We start from the raw sequence: 17,725 nt of genomic DNA, 5'->3' as shown, positions 1-17,725 counted from the left end.
CAGTACTTAGTATTCCATTGTGTAGATGCACCATAGTTTCTTTAACCATTTGTCTGTTCTTGGGCACTCAGGTTGCTTCCAGATTCTGGCTATTGTTAATAGTGCTGCAGAGATATATATCACTTTTTAATCTGCCTTATCTCTCCCCAACCCCAATCCCCATCTAGTAATTTCAATTCTGCTGTCAAAATTCTAGGGTTTTTCATTAGACACTGTCATTCCATTGCTTTACTTTTTTATTTACCACATATTAGTGAAACTATTGATATTTATTCTTATTCCTCTCAACTAGAGGATGTCTTTCACATGACATCCTTTTTATTTTTATTTTATCTTTTTATTGAATAATCATGAGCTACACTTAAAAAGCTTTTATGTTTGAGTTTTAGTCATACAATGATCAAACACCCATCCTTCCACCAGTGTACATTTTCCACCACCAATATCCCCAGTATCCCTCCCACCACCTCCACCTCACCCTACCCTCTGCCTCTATGGCAGACAATTTCACTCTTACACTCTTTCTCTACCTATGGGAATTATGGTTTGCAATTCAGATACTGAGAGACCATCATGTTTGGTCCTTTATCTACTTTCAGGACACATCTCTCATCTGAAGCAATCCCTCCAACCATCATTGACTTCATGATCCCTTCTCTATCCCATGTGTCTTCTTCCCCAGCTCATAGGGCAATCTTCCTGGCCCTTGTCTCTACTGTCCTTGGGTATGCTTTAGTTCCATACAAGTTTTATCCAAAGGCAATAATTCATCTTTTCTTCTAGCTGAGTAGTCTTCCACTATATATATATATATATATATATATATATATATAGCATGATTTCTTTTTCTACTATTCTGTCAATGAAATTTTGGGTTGTTTATGGGTCTTGCCTATTGTAGTTATTGCTGCAATAAACATAAATGCACACACATCTTTTTAAGTAAATGTTTTTGTGTTCTCACGATAGATGACAAGAAGTGGAATGATTTGGTTATATGGTAGTGCTGTTCCTTGTTAAAATACACCTGCACTTCTGCTTCATAACAAAGGCACGCAGACCCCTTTGACCTTGAGTACTGGAAAGCCTAATCCCTTTGGTTCCACATGAGTGACCTCAGTAATAAACAATTTTTCCTTAGCTCTGAGACTAGAACTAGTTGGACTGCAAGCAAAATCAAGATAGTGATGCTGCTTCCTGTCCAGAGGACACTAGTTTGGACAATCCTCTGCTTCCCTCTAGTTTGTTTCTCTTATCAGTAAGATTCAACCAAGTCCTGTTTGTGCTGCTCAGATACACCACCTGGTGTGGCCCAACTTTCCTAACCTAGGTCATAGGAAACGCAAAAAGTGCTATATCTTTTTGCAATAGTATAAGACAAAACAAGAATAAGGAAAAATCCTTGCAATAGGTAATAATGTTTTTTCTAAATTATCAATACAAACAGCTGTCTTAAAATCAGAACATTATGAAAGTAGACTATGGACTGAACATGATTGCCACTCAATGCCTCTTTTGCAGACCACAACACTCAAAAGGAGAGAGAGAACAAAAGGAAATGCCCTGCCACAGAGGCAGGGTGGGATGGGGGGGATGGGTGTGGGAGGGATACTGGGATCCATGTTGGTGGAAAATGGGCACTGGTGGAGGGATGGGTATTTGATCATTGTATAATCGAAACCCAAGCACAAAAATTTGTAAATCTACAACTGTACCTCATGGTATTTCACAAAAAATAAAAATAAAAAATAAATCAGAACATTATTGGGATGATGCCAGCTTCTTGCCACTTTGCAGTGCATCTTACTTAGGGAAGATGGAAGAACCAAGAGCCGTGTTACAAAGGTAAAGTATTAAATACCAGACTTTTTCTTTCTTTCAGTGCTAGCAATAGCCATGTTTGCTCATAGCTAACCAGCCAGAGAAAGAAAATGATTTATTATAAGCTGTTGCAGAATATATTATGCATGGTAGAGGCATGGAAAGGTCTTTGATATGTATCTGAAAGAGCTTCAAACCCATAAAAGAGATAAATTTTGTATGAAGAGTGTCACTGAGAGGCCGGGAAGAATCTCCGACACATCTTCATATCACAAGGAATAATGAAGGCCGCGCTCCTCACACAGTTCAGGCATTAATTTCACTTAAAGAGGCCGTCATTAGCATACCGACGCACAGACTTCACATTGTACTCCCGCACTATTGGAAACACAACTAAAGAGTGCGCTCAAGGCCTCAATCCACAACCAAGGCCCTGGAATATGTGCTTCGTCGTTGTTTCTCATTGAAACGCTGATCTCTTCTCAGGTTCTTTCCTTCGAATCCTTCAAAACTACTGTAGAGTGCAGTACACTGCCTTCGTTTCTCTTAACTTCCAATTTCTGCACAAATCCTAGATTATAATCAAAGTCTGACGGGATGCAGTAGCCCTTAGCCTGTGGTTGGGGGACACCTTTCTCTGAGCTTTGGTATCATTTTCCAGCCTGTTCAATACCTGTCTTTGAGGTGGCTGCCAGCAGCACTCTGACTTTCCACAATCTGTCTATCCTCTCCTCTCTAGCCAAGCTACAGGAAAGTGATACAAACTTTCCAGGGCGCTAACAGCTCTCTGGCACACAACCAGTTACCAGGCAAGCAACATAATATTTGTTGAGAATGCCTCTCATTCTTGAATTATGGTTTCCTGCTCCCAGCCCTGCCACTGTTTGAATTGGGCTGAACCTAATTACGGTCTTTATTTGCTTTAATAAAGAGACGTCCAAGTGTGCGGAGAGTAGCACACAAAGCAACAATAACAATAATAATAGCAAAGAGTCTTTTTCTAAAGATCTGCAATTAAGACATTCATTGTTGATTGCATTAATTGGCCTCCCCCATGAAGCAGCTGGTGAGGTTTCCACAAGGAGGAGAAGTGAAAGACAGTTCCCAGAAGCACTTGGGTTAGCAGCTGAAGAGAGCCCAGCCTCGAGTTACCAGCAGCCTCAACGTTCGAACGAGGCACAATTTCTCTGAGTGACCAGTCACCACAGTCATACCTGGGAACCGACCTACCCTTCTGTGGGAAGTGTCACACTGTGGGCAGTGCCTTGGGATCCTGAAAGCTCAGAAGAATGACTGAAACTTAACTGGATCTGGTCCTACTGAGATACCTTAGCCACCACAATAACAAGAGTAACACTTATGGGTTCAAGCCCCAAATCAGGTGAATCTGTGAACACCGATCCCACTGTGATCTAAAGCATGGTGTCACCCCATTACAGAGCAGAGTAGGAGGATTTGGTGGAATCTTAATCCTAATCCTACTCCTGGAAATTCCACAATTTTCCCAGTTTTACTGTTTTGCAATTAGGTGCAAATATTATCTCACCTCCACAAGTTCCTAAGATTCTAGGAGCAGGCAACTCTTTAACCAATGAGAAAAAGCAGATCATGATATAGTGACATGATTGAACACTTGTTTCCTGAGAAATAGATCACCCAGATTTATATAAATATTTTTAAATCTGAACTAGTAGTCGTTACACTACTTTTCCAATTCAGTTACTCTAGCAATAAGTGCAATCCATTTTTTAAAATGGTGAATCACTAGGGCTGGAGCAATAGCACAGCGGGTAAGGCGTTTGCCTTGCATGCGGTCAACCCAGATTCGATTCCCAGCATCCCATATGGTCCCCTGAGCACCGCCAGGGGTAATTCTTTAATGCAGAGCCAGGAGTAACCCCCATGCATCGCCAGGTATGACCCAAAAAGCCAAAAAAAAATTTTTTTTAATTTTTTAAAATGGTGAATCATTTTAAATGATGAAAAAATAAAACTCATACCACTCCTGGGAATATATCCCAGAGAGGCAAAAAAGTATAGTCGAAGTGACATCTGCAATTGTTTGTTCATTGCAGCACTCTTTAAAATAGCCAGAATCTGGAAAAAAACCTGAGTGCCCGAGAACAGATGACTGGTTAAAGAAACTTTGGTACATCTACACAATGGAGTACTATGTAGCTGTTAGAAAAGATGAAGTCATGAAATTTACATACAAGTGGTACAACATGGAAAGTATCATGCTAAGCGAAATGAGTGAGAAAGAGAGGGATAGACATAGAAAGATTGCATTCATCTGGGGGATATAAAGTAACAAAATATGAGATTAATACCCAAGAAGAGCTGAGATCAGCACCAGGAGGATTACTCCATAGCTTAGAGACCAGCCGGGCATTCTAGGGGAAAGGGCAGCTCAGATAGAGAAGGGAGCACCAAATAAAGGGTGTTTGGAGGATCCTCCCAGGAGGGGAGATGCATATCGAAAGTAGACTATGGACTGAACATGTTTGCCACTCAATGCCTCTTTTGCAGACCACAACACCCAAAAGGAGAGAGAGAACATAAGGCATTGCCCTGCCACAGAGGCAGGGGGGATGGGGGGGGATGTGGGTGGGAGATATATTATCCATGGTGGTGGAAAATGGGCACTGGTGGAGGGATGGGTATTTGACCATTGTATAATCGAAACCCAAGCACAAAAAATTGTAAATCTACAACTGTACCTCATGGTGTTTCACTAATAAAAAAAAAGGGAAAAAAAAGAAAAGATGAAGTCATGAAATTTACATACAAGTGGTACTACATGGAAAGTATCATGTTAAGCGAAATGACTCAGAAAGAAAGGGATAGACATAAAAAGATTGCATTCATCTGGGGAACATAAAGTAACAAAATAGGAGACTAACACCCAAGAATGGCCGAGATTAGTACCAGGAATTTTACTCTATGGCTTGGAGGCCAACCACACATGCTAGGGGAAAAGGGAGCTCAGATAGAGAAGGGAACACCAAATAAAGGTGTTGGGAGGATCCTCCCAAGATGGGAGAAGCATGCTGAAAGTAGAATATAGACCAAACATGAGTGCCATTTAATGCCTCTTTTGCAAACCACAATACCCCAAAGGAGAGAGAGAACAAAAGGGTATGCCCTGCCACAGAGGCAGTGTGGGATGGGGGGCAAGGGGGGTGGGAGGGATACTGGTATCCGTGGTGGTGGGAAATGGGCACTGGTGGAGGGATGGGTATTTGATCATTGTATAATTGAAACTCAAGCACAAAAATTTGTAAGTCTACAACTGTACCTCATGATGTCTCACTAATAAAAATTTAAAAAATAAAATAAATAAAACTTGATGTGTTCTACAACAAATAGTTGTTGTGCATGTACTCTTCGTCAGATCACACAAATGCTGGAGATAAAATGAAAAAAGTTGTGGACTTTACATAACAGTGATATTAATAATGTTTTACAGAGCAATGTCAAATTAGGAAGCCAGAGGGAGTTTTCCTTGCATGAGGCTCACTTGGGTTCAATCTCTGCCATCACAATTGGCCTCTGGAGAATAGTCAGGAGAAATTTCTGATTGCTGAGCTAGCAGTAACCCCTGAGCATCACTGGGTACTGCCTGAAAATCAAAAACAAGAAAAAAGGAAATGTCAAAATATGACAATGATATTATCTGGAAGGAGAGGTGTTGAATTTTGAGACACAATATTATGCAGATATTTATAAGGTCAAGGCACATATAAGCGGTAGAGGGCCCAGGGAAGACAAAGGAGAGAAAGTGGATGAATGATATTAGCAGAGAGCAGGACAGAGGTAGATATCAGTGATCTGAAGCATCAGGTGTGAAAGGAACTAAAGCTGGACACACTGGACAGTGAGATTGGAAGGTGGAGAGTGATGGGGAGTGTGAAGATGGGATAAAGAAGTGAGACAATAGTTCCCAGTAGCTCCTTGCAGTCCTCAATAATCAAAAGAACTCTTACTGAGTCCTCTAATAACAGGACAGTGCTGCACAGGAAGGCAGGCAGGAAGCACCAGCTGGATGTCAAGAACATGCTTTGCCTGAGCAAAATGGGGGTCAGTGTTGAAGGTCATGGAGTGTTTAGGAAAGAAACCAATTGAAAACATCCTTTGGGTTTGATGATCAGATGCCCTCGTCTCTCTCTGCCCATCTTAGCAGATGGCACAAGAATATGGCATGGAGAGGAGGAGAAACTTGTACAGTGCTCTCAGTGAGGAAGTGATACATGGGGCAGTAACTGGAAGAGTTTGGGGGCTGCATGCAGGCTTGGCCTATTTTTGTCTTCCTTCTTCCCTTCATTGTTGCAGTGATGACCATGGGTTCAGTGCACACTTGACAACAGTACTCACACATTTAGTCATGGTGCTCACCAGGGTTTCCTTCCTTTAGTTGTGGTACTCCACACATATGGCTATGGTCTGACTGGGAACGTTTGTGACATCAGGAATCAAGGACTACAGAACTGCCACACAGCCACACTGGGGACTGAATGTTCAGCCTTGTGCTCTAAGACACTGAGCCACCCTGGGATCCTTGGTTTGAATTTAAAATAGAAGAGGTGGAGCCTGAACAATAATACAATGAGTAGGACATCTACCATGCAAACGACCAATCTGAGTTCAATATCTAGCATCCCACACGGTTCTTCTAGGACCACTAGGAGTAATTCCTGAGTCTGTAGCTAGAAGTGACCCCTGAGCATCACTGAGTGTGACCAAAAAACCCACAAACTAATAATGATAAAATATAAGAGGTTTGGATATAGATTAAAGCTAACAAGAGTAAGCAGTTAGAATTACGAGCAGTTAGAATTGCTGAGCAGTGAGAATATGTATTTCACAGTAATTTTCTACTTAGAAATAAAATTAAAAATAAATACTGAAATATAGCAATTACATGTTTGCTTATCTATTTGAGAAGAAAATATACAGTGGCTGAAACTTATTTTGAAATGACAAAATAGAAAGGAGAGGTGGGTGACTAGAGGAATACACAGATGTCAGATATTATGAAGAAAATACAGCAAAATGTTTATTATAAATAAGATCTTGGAAGTTTAATTTTTAAGTGTTTAAGAATTTAAGCGTTCTCCACATTATTCTTTTAATTTTTACATTGCAGATGGAAAAAGTGATAGGAATAATCCAATTGGCATTAAAAGACTCTTCAAAGGCAAAAATAAAACAGATGCAATAATTTATCCAGAGATATATGAAGAAAGGGGCTTGGGGAGGAAATCTGACTGGAGTAAAAGGGTAGGAGCTTTATGGAAAGCAGGGGGGAGAGAGAAAGTGAAAGTAAATCTTGCTACTCAGGCATAAATTATAGAATGGATTCCAAATGACTTATTTTATGATACCAATAATGAGCTGGTTTATTCTCATGTTGGCAATGAATCCTGGATGCAAATTTAGTCCTACGAGGTGATCAGAGCAGGTTACTAAACAGGCTTAAGCCCTCTAACCATTCCATGAAGGGCTCCATTAGCATGATCCCCCACCACCACCACCCATTTTATAGAAACAGAAATATAAATTGAGCTCATGCTATTCCTTCTTCGCCATCCTCTGGGCTCAAGGAGCCAGCTTTGGAATCAACACAGCTAGACTCAAATCCTAGCTGGTCATTTATTAGCATTATGATCTGACTCTACCCAAAAACAAAAAAAATAAATAAATAATAATAATGGTAGGACTGGTGTCAAAATACTGAAAAATGAGAGCAGACCTTCTCCTCCCCCACCCTGATAAGACCCCAAGATGCCACCTACGAATGGCCCCTCCAGTTGCTTCTTAAGCTCCTTAATGGTCGCAATCCCAGAGACATGATCATGATCATGATCATCCTGTTGTTCATCGATTGCCTTGAGCAGGCACCAGTAACGTCTCCTTCGTCCTAGCCCTGACATTTTAAAAAGTGCCATATTCAAGGCTCTTTCAGGGTTAGGAGAATGAGACCCATCATTGTTACTGGTATTTGGCATATTGGGTACGCCACGGGAAGTTTGCCAGACTTTGCCGTGTGGGCAGGTTACATTCAGTAGCTTGCCAAGTTGTCCAAAGTAAGAATGAGATAGTAAGATGTCACGCAGCAGCGAATGCGGCTGCACGCTTCCAGGAGCTGGCTTTTATAATCTCTGGTATAAACATAAGTCTATAACTCTAGCTACATATAGATATAAAATATACATATGTAAACTCTAGTATATTCAAGACAATAAATCTTTCATCTGAAACTTTTTTTTTCCTTTTTGGGTCACACCTGGCGATGCACAGGGGTTACTCCTGGCTCATGCACTCAGGAATTACTCCTGGAAGTGCTCAGGGAACCCAGAGCAATTTTGTGTGTCCCAGAGACACACAAACGAATCTCAGAACTCAGAGGATTTTGGCAGAAATCCCTCCAGACTTTATTAAATTTTCAGAATTCCAATAGCAGCCACACAACATCATATGCTATTCATAATCAGTAATAGAAAAAATTGTCTAATGTTGCCTTTTTGGCAGGTCTGAGCGTTGTGGGAAAATTCAAATAATAATGGTAGGACTGGGACTGAAATGATAGTACAGTGGGTAAGGTATTTGCCTTGCACACAGCTGACTTGGGTTCGATTCCCAGCATCCCATATGGTCACCCAGGAGTAATTTCTGAGTGCAAAACCTGTGCATCTCTGGGTGTGACCCAAAAACAAAACAAACAAATAAATAAATAAATAATGGTAGGACTGGTGTTGAACTATTGAATGTAATCAAAGTAGAGAGAGAGAGAGAGAGAGAGAGAGTGTGTAATGTGAAAATTATCTGACACACAGGTAGGGTAGGGGGAGGGGTTGGGATGGTTGGTATATGGGGTTTTTGGTGATGGAAAGTGTGCACTGGTGAAGGGATGGGTGTTTGATCATTGTATCACTGAGACTTAAACCCAAAAGCTTTGTAACTGTTCTCATGGTGATTCAATAAATAAATTTATAAAGAAAAAACAGAAACAAAAATTATACCCAGGTAACAGACAAATTTGGACAATAAGCTTTGCTTCCTCGAAATTGGAACATAAGAACTGTCTGAAAACCTGGAAAAAGAGAGAGAGAGAGAGAGAGAAATAAGAGCACGCAAATCATTTCCAGCTCTCCAAACTACTGATAAGTTTTAACAACTGAGATCTTATATATACAACTTCTAGCCCACACTTGGTCCATACAAACTACAAATTGTTGCTTTCTCAGTAAAATCCTCACACAAGTATGCACTGTCGCCATTCAAAAATACTGTATAATGTTTGAAAGTGCTGCTGTACTTATGTTTTAAAATATCTTTTACTCTGCTCACATCTCAAGCTGCATAAAATGTGTCCTCTGGTGTGGCTGATGCCTTAGGTCTTAGTGTTCATCCATATAAAAGCCCATTTGAGAATCATTATAGCCCAAGAAACTTCCCCTGGGCAGCTCATCACTTCTAAAGAGCTCCACAGTGGTCACAAAGGAGTGCCCCCAGAGCCTTGTTTCCTTGTTTGGGTCAAAGATCCACCTGGGATAATTAGCAGACTTGGTCCTGGTCGAGACTGAGGCTGTGTAGCTACAAGACCAAAGAAAGCCCTACAGCATTCAAAAGTTTCTCTCATTTTCTGCTCCCAGATCAGAAAACCACCTTCTATGAGTTCCGTGGTAAACTCCAATTCATTAACTGATTTCAACGGAAAAAGGGAGCCTCAAAAGACTTGTTGAAGCCATAGTAGCCATGGTATAACCTAATCCTTATCTTTCATTACCGGCTTTGATTAGAAAGAGAAAAGTCGCATTTGTTTTCATGGACATAACCTCACGGGATGCTTTCATGCACAAAGAAAAGCATATGATTTTTCAAAATAAACTTCTTGGAGGGACCCTTAGATAGACTTGAAAGTGTAGGGAAACGCTCACTCTCAGATGGAAGTCATGTTTCCCTCATTACTGGCATAAGCCAGTATTAGTAACCGCTGGCTAGGGTTTGTAGTGCTAGGTGTTAAAGCATTGTTAGAGCACCATATATAAAGCATATAGAAAGCATCCCACTGAAAGCAAAGACTTTCAGTTTTTTAAATTTTTATACAATTAGGTTATTTCATTTAGTTATAATGCCTTATAATTTTGAAAATTCGGTTTTATTTAAATGGGGGTATATTCAATTACAGTTTATTTAATGTGAGGCAAAGTTTAAATCACAATTATGAATAGCAGAATGAATGACCAATCAATAATGCTTAAGGCCAGTTCTTCGACAGTCAGAACAGGATTCAGTGACCCACACATAGAAACAGTCTTTCTTGCTCCAGGGTTTACATCAGACAACTAAGCCTCATGAAAGCAAAGATTTTTTAATGTAAAGTAGCAGAGGTTTTCCTCAGCACAGACACATTCACTCCTGCACTGCCATTCAAAATCATCACTTTTTATTTTTAGATCTTCCCACTATGTCCCTTTCTTCTGTTTTTCATTGTTGTTGTTGTTGTTGTTGATGTGCCGCTATTCTGGTGGTTGAATACATGCCTGCTCACATGGGTGTTTGGTTGCTGAGTTTGCACACCTATAGTTGTTTTCATGCATGCTCTCAGCATCACACTTCTGGCCATGGTTCTTGAACATCTTTTCAGTTGCAGAGTTGGCCGATGGGTCCAATCCCTTTGTGTGATGTTTAGAAGTACCTGGAGTGGGCATTAATTGCTTGTAGTGTTGGGCACAGCATACTGCAGAACTGCTGGGCTAAGACAGGTGCTGCCAGGATCTTACTCAGTGCATGCGGAGCAGTGAAGATTTGAACTTGTGGCCATATGCTAGCAAGTAAGCATTCTAAGCCACTGTGCTATTTGCCTGGGTCCTCTCAGTCATTTGTTTATGTATGTTGTTGTTGTTGGGTTTTTGATTTGATTGGTTGATTGATTTATTTTGTTGGGGGTGGGAGCACACCTGGAAGTGTGCTCAACGGGCTATCATGCCTGGTATGCACAAGCCAGGACTTTGATCTCTGGCACCAAGCTTCCCCTGAGCGACAGTAGGTGTAGCCCTGAGGTCCCCAGGTATGGCCCTGTTGATTCCAAACATGCCAGACCAGAGCAACAGTGGATGTCTAGACTTAAGAATTGAATTAATTGAATTGTCTGGCACACAGAGCTTGGCAAGTGTCACTGGCCCTTAAAAAACTGCTTAAAAAACTGCTTCTCCACCCCACACCCCCTCACCCACCACATGTACACACATACAGAAGTGCTGTTCAGTATTCTGAAGTGCAGGAAGGTTTCAATGAGTTGGGTCTTTTTTTTTTTTTTTGGTAATATAGGAGTACTGCTATTTGTTTAGCCATTGATTAAACTGATTGAATCGGGCATGAACTCAACATTATTCTTTTTAAATTTTTTTGTATCACCATGAGATAGAGTTATAAAGCTTTCATGTTTGAGATTCAGCCATATAATGATGGAACACCCATCCCTCCACCAGTGTGAGTCTTCCACTACCAATGTCCCAAATATTCCCCCCATACACACACATCCCAGTCCTCATCCTGACTCTATGGCAGACATTTCTCCAATCCTCTCTCTCTAATTTTGGGCATTGTGTTTTGCTCAAATTTTCCCACCACAATTCAAGCCTACCTGCCAGGGGAATACTCTGGATAATTTTTTTTTCCATTGCTCATTTTGAATATCATGAGAAATCACACAGTCAGCCATGATTGTAAACGTAAATTTCTAGATTGTAAATGGTTGTGTTCCAGAGAAATCCCTGTATGGCACTAATCCATTTTGGGCTTTAATTGGGAGTCTCCGGGCCAGGGCTGTTTGTGCGCTAAGATGGCACTCAAAGGCAAATTTTGGGCATGACAGCCAGTCTTCTGGGCAGGCGGGGACCCAGGGAGGGACAGCCCGGTAGCCCGGTTCGTCCATGCGGCCTGGAGATTTAGTCCTGGAGCCCTTATACCGGGGGCCTTGCTTGTGGAAGCTCTTGATCACCAGGATTCCATCTGGAGTAGGTGGGGAAACTGCACCTTTGCCAATTCACCCCAGTCTGTTCAGCCATGCATGGGTTTGTGCTTTACTGTGCTTTTGATCTCTTTATTTAGGGGCCTCTGAAGCAAAGCTGATAGTAGAGCTTACAGAGTGGCTCTGGTATTGGTTTGTGGGGGTGACTGCCAGTGCTCCCATGTGTATTGGGAAGTGGGGGGAGGTAGCCCGTCCCAACTCTGAGAAAACCTGGAAATTTCACTCACTAAACACGCATACCAGAATTTTCAGCAGATTTTATCTTGGTGAGGTTCGTCCCAAGACAGTGGAGTCAGGCCAGGGGTATGGCAACAATTTTGGATTGTGGAATCAAGTGGCTGGTGGGGGCTCTGCTTGGGCGGGCCACCAGGTCAACCCACCCCTCTTCGATTTACCCCAGTCTGTTCAGCCATGAGTGGGTCTGAGTTTAATTGCAGCTTTTGATCTTTTTCTAGATTTATCTATGGGTTTCTGAAAAAGGTCAATAAATGAGCTTATACAGCTGAGCCAGAGGTGGTTTGTGGGTGTGGCTCCCACATGCCTAACTTTTGGCCATTCAATTTCTTGTTAAACTTGGTCCAAAGTTGTTGGGGTCTGGCCAAAGGCACAGCAGCAATTTGGGGGTATCAGGAAGCCTGAAGGCACCATCAGGCTGCTGATGCACTCGCCCCACAGGTACAGGTTGATCTGTTGGCGGCACCATACCTCCATGTAATGAGTTTGGTTTCTTTTTTTAATTTTTATTAGTGAAACACCATGTAATGACTTTTAATGAGAAAAGAAAGGAAGGGAGAAATGGAGGAGGATAGAAGGAAAGAGAGAAAGAGATAGGAAGTCTGAAGTTTCACTTTAAGACAGACATGAAAAACTCTGTGATCCATTCATCAATATTTGAAAAGATGTTCAACTATGCTCATTCAAAAAAATTAAATTAGTCTCATGATAACAAACATTGAGGTCATGTTTTTCACTTATCTGATTGATGAATTATACACTCTGTTTGGGTGAAGGTTAGACAGACACCATCAAAACAAGGATAGGCACAATAGGCAAAATATCCATCCTCAGAAGAACTAGCAATACTTTGCATTTATTATTTTTTATATTTTTGTTGAGGTTCTGTGATTTACAATATAGTTTTTAGTAGTTTTCTGTGAACATAATTCCAACATTTTCATCACCAGTGTAGCCACCTTCTTCCCTCCCAAGGACCCCCAAGTACCCCAATACCACCCCTTCCTTTTATCCCCTACATATGTGTGTAGGGACTTCTCATCTTTTGGGAAGCCTGTGGTCACAATACCCAGTACCATCACAGTGAAGTGAGTCAGACAGAAAGGAATAGATCCAGAGTGGTCTTACTCATATGTGGAACCTAAAGTTACACAACAAGATGGGAAAAAAGGACCAAAGGAACTGGCAGTTCTTAAAATCTACAGAGAATTTCATTCTGCAACCCCACAACTAGGAATGAATCTTCTGTGTTCTCACACATGCACACCATTTTACAAGGCAGTTTCTTGCAGCATTGGGTATGAAAGTAAAGATTGGAATACAAATGTCCCTCAAGTGATGCTTAAATAGGTTAGCTTGTTGTGTATTACAAAATAAAGTACCGCAAATAATGAAGAAATTGTGTATCTTCCTAAGGGTACACTTTCCATCATTTCATGAAAGGAGGAGCATAATTGTATGCAAGCCCATGTTTCCCTTGAACACATAATATCTCATTTGCTGCCTTCATGTTTCTTTGCTTGTTTATTCCTGCTCTGGAGAAGCCAGTATTCTCTCTTGAACATGTACTTCTCCCTCTCTCTCCCCTCACATCTTTCTAAATAAGTTTTAATAAAAACTTCTTAAAAGATGTACAATCAGTGATGACTTTTTTTCCTTTTAGGGTCACATCCGGCAATGCACAGGGGTTACTCCTGGCTCTGCACTCAGGAATTACTCCTGGCAGTGCTCAGGGGACCATATGGGATGCTGAGAATTGAACCAGGGTCAGTCTCATGCAAGGCAAATGCCCTACCGGCTGTGCTATCAATCCAGACCCAATCATTGATGACTTTTAAGAGTTCTGTTTTTTTCTGAAATCTTTACTTCTGGTTTTACTTCTGCCTCCTCTTTTTTTTTCCCTCCTCCTCATCATCCCAGTTATCCTTGACAACTTCATCCTCATCCTCCCCTTCTCAGCGGTCCCCGCCGGCGGTGCCACCGCCCCCCACCTTCCCGCACCAGGTCTTCCACCGTGAACGTGTCCGTGTCCCAGGAGTCCCCAGCCACCGCCACCGCCGCCACCATCTCGAGCTGGGTGTGAGCATTCTTTTGAGAGTTCTGGACATATATAAGTTTGCATAAAGGTAAAGGTAAAGGCCCTCCCGTTGTTCATCAACTTGCTCGAGCAGGCCCAATAACGTCTCCATTGGAGACTTTGTTGTTACTGTGTCTGGCATATCGAATACGTCACGGGGAGCTTGCCAGGCTCTGCCGTGTGGGCGAGATACTCTCGGTAGCTTGGCGGGCTCTCCGAGAGGGGCGGAGGAATCAAACTCCGGTCGGCCATGTTGGCTGCGTGCAAGGCAAATGCCCTACCGCTGTACTATCGCTCACATTTTACCTATGTATAAACAATCTCTTGGGAGGATGAAAAAATTGATCCATGACATTTATGAGTTGGTTCCATGGAGAACGGTGTAGATGGAAAACAGAAGAAAATGGGAGATACCCTCACTTGTACTCCTATTTGATGCTTTTCAATTTAAGCCATCTAAAAGTATAGTCCTAAAGAAAAAGTGATATAGGCAGGTAGACTAGGGAAGGGTTCTAACACACACATGCACACACACACACACACACACACACACACACACACATATCAAGGCAATGAAATTTCTGGGAAGTAATAAAGTCATCAGTCCTAAGTCTGACCCACCTTGCGGGTACAGAGAGTAAGACCTGATAAGACCTCCAGCAGCCCACCCTGAGGAGACTGGACCTCTCTCTACAGAAAGGGCCTGAAGGGAATTACTCAAGAACCCTCACGCTAGGGGAAAAGGCAGCTCAGATAGAGAAGGGAGGACCAAATAAAGAGTGTTGGGAGAATCCCCCAGGATGGGAGATGCATGCTGAGAACAGACTTTAGACCAAACATGATTGCCACTCAATGCCTCTTTTGAAAACCACAGCACCCAAAAGGAGAGAGTGAACAAAGGGGAGTGCCCTGCCACAGAGGTAGAGGTGGGATGGGGGGTCCGGGGTGGGGGTGGGGGGGCCGGGGCAGGGGGGGGAGCGGGAAGGATGCTGGGATCCGTGGTGATGGAGAGTGGGCACTGGTAGAGGGATGGGTATTCGATAATTGTATAACTGAAACCCAAGCACAAAAATTTGTAAGTCTACAACTGTACCTCATGGTATTTCACTAATAAAAAATCTAAAAATAAATAAATAAATAAATAAAAAGACCCCTCAATTCTCTCCTTTAATCTGATTAACTCTCAGCTAGTTCACACCAGAGAAGGCTAGACCTACCCTCAGAAGATTAGCAGGAACAAAGGTCAAGAAAAGGAGTTTCAAAGAAAAACACTCCCAACTATACCCTCTTAGCAACAACCTAGCAACAGACTCTTATCTAGCTAGGAAGCCCTATGAGGGCAGCTTGAAAAATAACCTATAAAAGCCACCTTAGACAAAGGGAGAGCCATGTGCTGCGTGTGCCCACGTAGCCAAGCACAAGTGTCACCTGTATCTCCCTTCTTGAGATATGTACTTTCCTATCTAATGCTGGGATGTGTGTAGGGACTTCTCATCTTTGGGGAAGCCTGCGGTCTCTCTTGAGTGCATTACTCTACTCTCCACTCTATTCCTTCCTTGCCTTTCCTAAAAACCTCCAAATAAAATCTGTTTTACTTCACTGCTCATATACTCCTGAAATTCTTTTCTGTGAGATGAGACAAGAACCTGTAACCCTGGGTAAAGCATAGGAGAGAAAGTGACTGTCTCCTCCCTGTCTGACATAAGCCACCGGTGGGATCCACCAACATCAAAAGTATAGAACTTAGCCCCATATTACTGAGTTCTTCCCCAGCTGTAACAGAGAGAGAGAGAGAGAGAGAGGGAAGGAGAGAGGGAGGGATGGAGGGAGGGAGGGAGGAAAGGGAGGGAGGGAGGAAAGAGAGGGAGGAAGGAAAGGGAGGGAGGGAGGAAATGGAGGGAGGGAGGAAAGGGAGGGAGGGAGGAAAGGGAGGGAGGGAGGAAAGGGAGGGAGGGAGGGAGGGAGGGAGGGAGGGAGGGAGGAAGGAAGGAAGGAAGGAAGGAAGGAAGGAAGGAAGGAAGGAAGGAAGGAGGAGGAAGGGAGACAGGAAGGAAGGAAGGGAGGAGGGAAGGGATGGAGGGAGGAAAGAAGGGAAAGAGGGGGAGGGGGCGAGGAAGGACAGAAAAATAAGCACCCTGGGACTATGAACATAGCTGTAGGTTCAGACAGTTCCATCACTTCCATTGGAGACTTGTCCAGCCTTTACCATCCCTTCAGCATGGCCAGCCCCCTCCTCCTCCTCTGATGGGCTGAGGAGCCTTTTTAATGTAGACCTGAGTTTCTGACTTGAATTAGAACTTGGAAGTATCTGGCTTACTAACCTACAGAAAACCTCATATATGTGCACAGAGTCACACATGTAAGGCATAAATAAAAGAGAATAAAGAGAGTGTCAAATAAATCAGTTGCATCCACACTACAAAATACTATATAGCAGTTACACTGTCAGATCCCTTTTATACTTTAAAGCACATGTAATATTTTTATGTCTAAAGGACATATTTACCCATATAGTTAACTATGTAAGTTTTTGAATATTTTATTATGCAGATGTAAAGTTTACATTAATACAAAATACCTGTTTTCTGTATACACAAAAAGCGTATGATCATATGTAACACATAGTTTTCTTTATTCAAAAACACTATATACATTAACAGTGCAATAGAGAAATAACTATATATGTAATATACATGAATATGATTTGAAAATGCATACCAAAATTATTGAAACATCACTCAAAGTAGAGCAAGATTCAAATAAGAAAATAAAATACAGGAGAGCTGAAAGTTTCTATAAACCCAAATAGGCTGAAATTATATTTCTGTATGTTTTAAAGTATGCACAACAAAATTTACCTTCTTGATCATTTTAAGTTTGCAATTTAGTGCTATTACTACATAAACATTTAATGTCACAGTCCCCAAAACCCTCACGATCCCCTCCCCCCACAATACACACACACACACGCACACACACACATACACACACACAAGTCCAAAATTTTGTCTTCTTACAAAACTAAAATATACCTAAAAACAGTAATTGCTCATTTACAGTCCTGGCGGCGGTCATTCTGTTTTCTGGCTCTATGGATCTCACTGCTCAAGGAGCTTCAAATAAGAGAGACTCTGCAGTGTTTGCCATTTTGGCTCAGCCTTAAATCTATCTGCACAGTTTGTGGTTTTGTTTTTGGTTTTTGTTGTTGGTTTTTTTGATTGTTGTTTTTGTTTCGTTTTGTTTTTTAACAAAATTCGTCTACTGATACCTGACATGACAAGTGTATGCCACTAGAGGGCACTAGAGATTGCTAAATGCTTTTCTTCCCCTTTTTTTGGTTTATTTGAGGAAGGGGACATGGGTGCACCGTGTGCAGAGAAGGCCTCCTTCACCTCTTTCTTTAAGGAGCCCTTTGCACCTTCTGGGAGTGGGAACTAAACTAGGATATTCAGTGAAGGACAGGTACAGCCAGCAGCTTGCTCTCTTTCCTTATAACCTTGGATGGGCCTCTATGAATATTGGGGAATACGAGTCATTTATCCTTCCACGAAGCCGTA

The sequence above is a fragment of the Sorex fumeus genome, unplaced genomic scaffold, assembly GCF_029834395.1.
Source record: "Sorex fumeus unplaced genomic scaffold, SorFum_2.1 ptg000044l, whole genome shotgun sequence".
NCBI classification, from domain to species: Eukaryota; Metazoa; Chordata; class Mammalia; order Eulipotyphla; family Soricidae; genus Sorex; species Sorex fumeus.
The sequence above is the reverse complement of the archived record's forward strand: the minus strand, read 5'-3'. Positions refer to the sequence as shown.